Source organism: Aptenodytes patagonicus, chromosome 2 (assembly GCF_965638725.1).
Source record: "Aptenodytes patagonicus chromosome 2, bAptPat1.pri.cur, whole genome shotgun sequence".
Taxonomy (NCBI): domain Eukaryota; kingdom Metazoa; phylum Chordata; class Aves; order Sphenisciformes; family Spheniscidae; genus Aptenodytes; species Aptenodytes patagonicus.
Window position 1 is genome coordinate 92,757,972 of NC_134950.1, and position 8,452 is coordinate 92,766,423.

Below are 8,452 nucleotides of genomic sequence, written 5' to 3' on the forward strand. Positions count from 1 at the left end.
GTTGAGGAGTATCAGGGAGCCTGAGAGAGAGATAGGCTACCAGAACTGCACCCTACCATCCCTGGGACAGGCCCAATGGGCAGAGAGGACGCATGATATAGAGGACCCCCTATCCTCTCTCCACGCGGCAGAATGTGGCGATTTAAGGGATAGGGGGCAATGGTGACAAGTTTCTGCCCAGTGCAGCAGACGTGTCTCCTCTGTGACTACCCCACCTTCCCAGGTGCCCTTGCATAATAGGTACGAGGCTCTGCAAGTGGAACCGAACAAAGACAAGGACAATGGTCCATCTAGGTTGGATGTGTTGCCAAGGTTAAGTTGGCCTACGCCCTGCATCAAAACCACTTCCATAAAGAATAAAAGACGGGTCATTGTCATAGGAGACTCTCTTCTGAGGGGAACAGAAGGCCCAATGTGCTGACTGGACCCACTTCTTGAGGAAGTCTGCTGCCTCCCTGGGGCCCGGGTTAAAGATGTGAAGAGAAAACTTCCTACCCTGGTATGGCCCTCAGATTATTATCCATTATTGCTTTTTCATGTAGGCAGCAATGAAGTTGCAGTAAGAAGTCCAAGGGCGATCAAAAGAGACTTCAGGGCCTTGGGACGACTGGTTAAGGGATCAGGAGCACAAGTAGTGTCTTCCTCTATCCTTCCAGTTGCAGGGAATGATGTTGGAAGAAATAGGAAGACCCAGCTGATCCATACCTGGCTCTGTCACTGGTGTCATCAGCCGAATTTTGGGGGTTTTGATCATGGGTCAGTCTACAGAGCACCAGCCCTGCTTGTGACGGTTGGGGCACACCTATCTCAAAGGGAGAAAAGGATCTTCGCATAGGAGTTAGCAGGGCTCATTGAAGGAGCTTTAAACTAGATTTGAAGGGGGAAAGGCATAAAACCAGGCTCGCTGGAGATAAGCCATGGGGCAGCACACCAATGTTTGAGGGACAGTGTTCCTGCGAGGTCCTTCAGTCTGCTCCACGGTGTGCTGAGTACACTGGAGCACATTTGAAATGTCTCTATGCTAGTGCACGCAGCATGAGGAATAAACAAGAGGAGCTAGAAGCTTTGGCCCAGTCCCAGACCTATGACATCACTGGCATAAGTGAAACCTGGTGAGTCCTGTGACTGGTGTGTCTCGATGGGTGGTTATAGGCTCTTCAGGAGGGACAGGCAGGGCAGACGAGGCAGGGGGTTGGCGCTATGTGTAAGGGAGGGGTTGGATTGTATGGTGCTTGCAGTTGGTGATGACACAGTTGAGAGCCTCTGGATAAGGATGAAGGGGAAAGCAAATAAAGCGGATGTTGTTGTGAGAATCTACTATTGACCACCCAGCCAGGATGATGACACCAATGAATTACTCTACAAGGAATTAAGGGATATCGCTAGATCACCTGCCCTTGTCCTTATGGGTGATAAGGCAGCCGACTAGGACAGGTGCCCTCCTAGATTTGTTGTTTGTAAACAGAGAGGGTCTTGTGGGTGAAGTGGTGATTGGTGGCTGTCTTGGTCACAGTGACCATGAAATAGTTGAGTTTCAAATCATTGGCGATAGGAGGAAAACTGCCAGCAAAACTTCGACCCTGGATATGGGGAGAGCAGACCTTGGGCTGCTGAAGGAGCTAGTTAGTAAGGTCCCTTGGGAACCTGCTTTTGAAGGGATTTGGGTCCATGAATGCTGGTCACTTTTCAAGAGCCATCTCTTAAGAGAGCAGGAGCAGGCACTTGCAAAGTGTCGGAAGTCAAGCAAGCGGTGCGGAAGGCCAGCTTGGATGAGCAGGGATCTTCTTCTAGGACTTAGGCAGAAAAGGAAAGTGTATGGACATTGGAAGCAAGGACAGGTGACACGGGAGGACTACAGAGACGCTGTTTGCCACCGTAGGGAGAAAATTCATGCAGCCAAAGCTCAATTAGAGTTCAAGCTGGCCAGCACTGTGAAGGACAACAAAAAGGGCTTTTTGAAATATGTTAACAGCAAATGGAGGATCAGAGATAACATTGGTCCATTACTGGATGAGGTCAGTCACCTCACAAATAGGGACGTAGACAAAGCAGAGACGCTTAATGCCTTCTTTGCCTCTGTCTTCAACACCGATGATGGGCCCTGGGACCCCCGGAGCCCTGTGTTGGAAAACCGTGACTGGTGGGATGGTAAACTCCCAGCTGACTCTGAACTTGTTCAAGTCTTGCTGCTCCAGCTGGATGAACATAAGTCTATGGGGCCCAATGCGCTTCATCCCAGGGTACTGAAAGAGCTGGCCAATGTCATCGCGGGACCTCTCTCCATTATTTTTCAACAATCTTGGGAGTCTGGAGAGGTCCCAGTCGACTGGAAGCTGGCAAATGTTGTCCCAGTTTTCAAGAAGGGTAAGAAGGAAGACCCTGGTAATTACCGGCCTGGCAGCCTCACTTCAGTGCCTGGCAAAATTATGGAGAAGGTTATTCTGGGAGTTATTGAAAACCACTTGAGAGACAATGCAGTCAATGCAGTCAGTGGTCATAGCCAGCACAGGTTCACGAAGGGAAAGTCCTGCCTAACCAACTTAATTTCCTTTTATGACAAGGTCACCCATCTAGCTGGCCAAGGGAAGCCAGTAGATGTGGTGGTTTTGGATTTGAACAAAGCTTTTGATACCGTTTCTCACAGTATCCTTCTGGACAAAATGTCCAGCACGCACCTAGATAAGTCCCTAATACGTTGGGTGAGCAACTGGCTGACAGGTCGGGCTCAAAGAGTTCCAGTAAATGGGGTTACATCAAGCTGGTGGCCAGTCACCAGTGGGTTTCCCCAGGGCTCAATTTTGGGGCCAGTGCTCTTTAATGTTTTTATAAATGCTCTGGATGCAGGAATTGAATGTACATTAAGTAAGTTTGCCGATGATACTAGACTAGGAGGAGCTGTGGACTCCCTCGAGGGTAGAGAGGCCTTACAGGGAGATCTGGATAGACTAGAGAGCTGGGCAATCACCAACCGTATGAAATTTAACAAGAGCAAGTGCCGGCTTCTCCACCTGGGACGGGGTAATCCTGGTTACACGTACAAACTGGGGGACGAGAGGCTGGAGAGCAGCCCTGCAGAAAGAGATCTGGGGGTTTGGGTTGATGGCAAGTTGAACATGAGTCAACAGTGTGCCCTGGCAGCCGAAAGGGCCAACCGTGTCCTGGGGTGCATCAAGCACAGCATAGCTAGTCGGTCGAGGGAGGTGATTGTTCCACTCTACACCGCACTGGTGTGGCCCCACCTTGAGTACTGTGTGCAGTTTTGGGCGCCTCAACATAAGAAGGACATCAACCTATTAGAGTGTGTCCAGAGGAGCGCAACCAAGATGGTGAAAGGTCTTGAGGGCAAGAAGAGAAGGCTGAGGGGTGACCTCATTGCAGCCTACAACTTCCTCAAGGGGGGCAGTGGAGGGGGAGGTGCTGATCTCCTCTCTCTGGTGATCAGCGTTAGGACATGAGGAAATGGAACGAAGCTGCATCAGGGGAAGTTCAGATGGGACATGAGGAAAAGGTTCTTCACTGAGTGGGTGGTCGGTCACTGGAACAGGCTCCCCAGGGAAGTGGTCACGGCACCAAGCCTGTCAGAGTTCAAGGAGCATCTGGACGATGCTCTTAGTCATATGATTTAGTTTTAGGTAGTCCTGCGAGGAGGAGGGAGTTGTACTCAATGATCCTTATGGGTCCCTTCCAACTTGAGATATTCTATGATTCTATCATCTAAGGCTGTTTAGTGCAATAGTCCTCCATCGATGGTGATCAGTATTTGATATTCAGAGAAAGGTCCAAAGAAATCTTTAATTTTCTGGTCATGGCTTAATTTCCCCTCAAGCAATTAAAAATCTAATGGCTGTTTTGGTTTTGATCCCAACCACTTGCCCCAGCCCATGAACAGCTGGGACAATTTGCATGACTGCACCTTCACAGCGATGACTGAATACCGCAGGCAACTTTTTCTGTGCAAGAACTGTGTTTGAACTTGATAGCTGGGCTTTCATAAGACTATTGTTAATTATTACTAAAGAATCAGCTTGAGATATTCTTGAGATAACTTGAGATATTCTATGATTTCTTCCTATCTTCCATATAAGATCATTACACGCTTCTATTTGTGTAGCCTTGTTTTCCAAACATCTCCAGCCTTTAAAGCTTAAAACATCTTGTCCCATTCCTTGAGAGGGTGTTGCCAATTTTCCTGTTCCAAGTAGATATGGAATTTTAGTTTTATTTAGAATATGGTAGCCACTTCTTTGAGTTAGATAAACAAAATTACGTCCCGTATGAAATAGTGTATGCTGCATAAAAGGCTGACATTGTAAACATAGGATATAAAATGTGCACACTCTTTTTTTGGAATTTAGTCACAAACAACAATGACAAGAACCAATGCTTATTCCAGAAATGGCATTGTTTCATAACAGTTTCTTACTTTTATAAAGCTATTGTTGGCATATTCTAGACTGGTATATTCTGCACAACACAAAGTTATCAGGTCAGCGTAACCTATAATTTTCTATCATCATGTTTATCTCTATGTAATATATAGTGAATGACTATCATTGCCATGACCAGTTCTCTAAATTTGTTGATGTTCAACAGGGAACATCAGGCTTTGAGACTCTTACCAACAGATTCCTTGAACTTGCTGAGTATCTCTACAAGGAACTGAGTTCAAGAGAAAACTCTGGGCTTGTATGTGATGATGATGTAGCTATGGATGAATGGAATATCTTTCTGATCTCTGCTCCCTACGTATTGTCTTCTGTTTCTCACATACTCAATATTCTTTGCTAATGTAACATTGTACTTTGGTTTTGTTATTTCTCCTTTGTTTAATTGAAGCAGGCATTTTCCAGATAAGCATCATAGTGTACTGTTGAGAGTCCTTATTGTAAGAGTATTACTTGAAGAAACAAAGCATTTTTAACCCTTCTTCCTCTTATTCACCAAACACTGCTGGTGTTGCAACTAAGGGTAGCAAATCAGATTAGAGTATTTTTAGTGCTCAGCTGGAAGAAGGTAATTGGCTGGGGACAGTTAAGGTACTGATCCTGCAAGATGTTGACTAAAACCTATCATTATTCTGTCAAAGCAGGAAAAAAATCCGATTATTTCATAGTGTTGTGTGGGGATAGGCAGCCCGACAACAAGCATTGCGGCATTTGACCTTGACGACCGAGCCTTGTGTCCGTGAGAAGAGAACAACAAGTAAGAAGAAACTGCTGTGTACCGAGCCTTGTGTCCGTGAGAACAACAAGTAAGAAGAAACTGCTGTGTTTATAGAAGAATAGCCTGTGTGCTTGTGTGTAGATGCGCGTGATCAAAAGGCTGTACCCTATCAGTAAGCTGCTGATAGCGCGTGAACACTTGAGTTTTGTATGCGTGATCAAAAGGCTGTACCCTATCAGTAAGCTGCTGATAGCGCGTGAACACTTGAGTTTTGTATAAGAAGAGAGCTTAATGTATAATAAAGGTCTTTGGTTGCTGCCTGCCAGAGTCCGTGCCTTCAATCCCCACAAATGGCGCCCGAACAGGGACTTGAATGCTGGAACTAAGCACCGGTGGGGAGCCCAGCTGGACGAATAACAGACAGCGGGAGACTCGGAAGTCTCAAGGAGAGCTGTGGTCGTCACAACGATCACCTCGCCAGGAGCAGGTGAGCAGCTGGCGGGCCCAGCTGGACGAATAACAGACAGCGGGAGACTCGGACGTCTCAAGGAGAGCTGTGGTCGACACAACAATCACCTCGCCAGGAGCAGGTGAGCAGCTGGGAACTTAAGAATGGGATCACAACTAACTAAGGAGGAGGAATCTATACTATGTATTCTTAAGAAGCTATTAGAGAAGCGTGGGATTAAGTATGATGATTATACCCTCCGCCTGTTGCTTACATGGCTAAAAAGAAAAGGGATTCCACCGGACTCAGCAACAGCCTTTCGGGTAGAGACTTGGGATAAAGCCGGGGATTTGTTATGGGACGTTCGGAGTGATGGCGTTTGTCTTCCCAAGTAACCATTACGCGTGATGGAGCTCTGCTTTCCTGGAGATGGCTGAACACCTGCCTGCCCATGGGAAGTAGTGAATGAATTCCTGGTTTTGCTTTGCTTGCGTGTGCAGCTTTTGCTTTCCCTATTAAACTGTCTTTATCTCAACCCATGAGTTTTCTCACTTTTACCCTTCCGATTCTCTCCCCCATCCCACTGGTGGGGAGAGAGCGAGAGGCTGTGTGGTGCTTAGTTGCCGACTGAGGTTAAACCACGAAAGTCCTTTTTTGACGCGGCGACGAAAAAGAAGGAAAAAAAACCCCACCTGCTGACTACGCGGCGACTGATAGCGGATTCGCTAAAGCAGTTAAAGACCGACCGCGCCGCCCGTCAAGCGGTGGCAGCGGCCACTGCCCCTGACCCGCCGGTCCCGGTTCCCCCGGGCCCGGCGTGCCCAGCCACCCCATCCGTTCCGGTGAATGATGGGGGAGTGGCCGGGGAGAAAGACCCCCCGGCTGCTGCGTTTGCAGACTTGCGGGTATCAGACAGCTCCTCCTCGTGGCTGGTTAAAAGGACTAGCCAAGCTAGGAGGGATATGTGTAATAGTGTTTATATGCATTTTGGTTTACGTACCCTGTTTGTTGCAATGTATACGAAAAATGATTGAAAGATCGGTTTCAGCAGTGTTTCTAGTAAAACAAAAAGGGGGAGATGTGGGGATGGGAATCTCACTAACGGACATTCCTGAGTTTGATTTTAATGAGCAAGCACTGTACCACCTGGCACGAGAAGGCACATAAGCAGAAGATAATGGAGAAAGGAATGTGCAGCTGGAAGGAGAAAAACAAGATAAAGGCCATGAAGGCATTTCGTGTGATCAGGAAGAACGGGCCAATCTGCTACAGCATAGATGCGTGTGAACACAAGGCTATAACCTATCTGCAAGCTGCAGGTAGCGCGTGTACACTTCTGCTTGCTATAAAAGATGCTAACAAAGAGCAATAAAGGTCTTTGGTTACTGTCTGCCAGAGTCCATGCCGTTAATCCTCACAGTGTTGTGCTTATTTGTAATGGTTTCAATGGGAGAGCAGGAAGGTGCAAGGATTATTATGTTTAGACGTTATTTTCATAATGTCAAGGTAGTTTGAAAAGGTAAAATAAATTCCTTTTGTGTTTTGATTTTTTTTTTCACTGCTTATATAGCAATATATGCTTAAAATGTAAAAGTTGGGATTACTGAAGCAAAACACTTCCATTTAACCCTAGCAATTTTTTCTACTATTTTTATTCTAGGTGAAATTTAGGAATATGGCCTTGTTCTTGTTGCTGTTCTGAATAATTTGTTTTTAAAATGGTAGCATTTCAAAATGGCAGCATTGCATGTGCGGTGGAGATTCAGACTGTTTTCTGTGTGGCATTGTGCTCTCAGGTCCACGTAATGACAGAACAGCTCAACAGTTTAACATTAAACATCTGCTTTAATTTTCTGCTTTATAAGGACCGGAGTACTCAGCATTTTCCAGGGAAAAGTTCTAATAAATGTGGATTTCTGTAGAAAGCAAGCATGATGAGAAGGGTAACAAGTAGTATTTACTTGCAGTAATTATCAGCCTTGGTCAGAACAATAGTTCTTTAGATACAGGTTAGAATTCCTGAAGAATGCAAGTTACTTGGAGTACAAATCATGCAGGTACTGCTCAATATATGTCAAGTCCTCTGACTTCAGACCAAAGAGCAGGAGGGGTTTCTGATGTGATCTGGGATTTCCTAAGCAGAGAAATAACCTTATTTTGTTTTTGAAGCCTGAACTCACCAATGTGTGCTCCTGGTACATACCACCAAGTCTGAAAGGAAGGCCAAGTGAACCAGAACGGGGTAAATTACTTCATCAGGTAATGCTTCTGACATTATTCAGTCAATCTGGAGGTTACTAAGGCATTTAGCAGTAATTCTCAATAGTCTAATCTCTTTTGTTTATTTGAGTGTAACCAGGATTCAAACATTTGTCTGATGTGCAAAGAACAAGTAGAAGTAGAACTGGACACATCCAAAGACAAATGAAATAAAACCTCACACATGTATATTACAATATATACACATGTATATACACATGTATATTACAAAGAAAATAATAAAATATTTTTGGAAGTGTTTGTGATAGTGGAGAGGTTCGAATTAATACCACAGGAGTGACAGAATTCTGAATGTACGTTATACCAACAATAAAGAAATCATGATGTGTTAATACAACTACAGTCCACTCTGACTTTTGCCCTGTGTTGCAGTCTGAATGACCCAGCCCTGCTGAGTCTCTACCACTATCCTTATTCCCAGGGCGGGAATGATGCCTGAATGAGTTTTTTCCCCTGCAGTGGGCTGCAAGTGAGGGACTAAAGGCAATTTATGATCACTTTCTGTGGTGTTTTGGTGGAGTCAGGAGGGGAGTGGAAGGAAGTACATAGCTTCTGCATTCA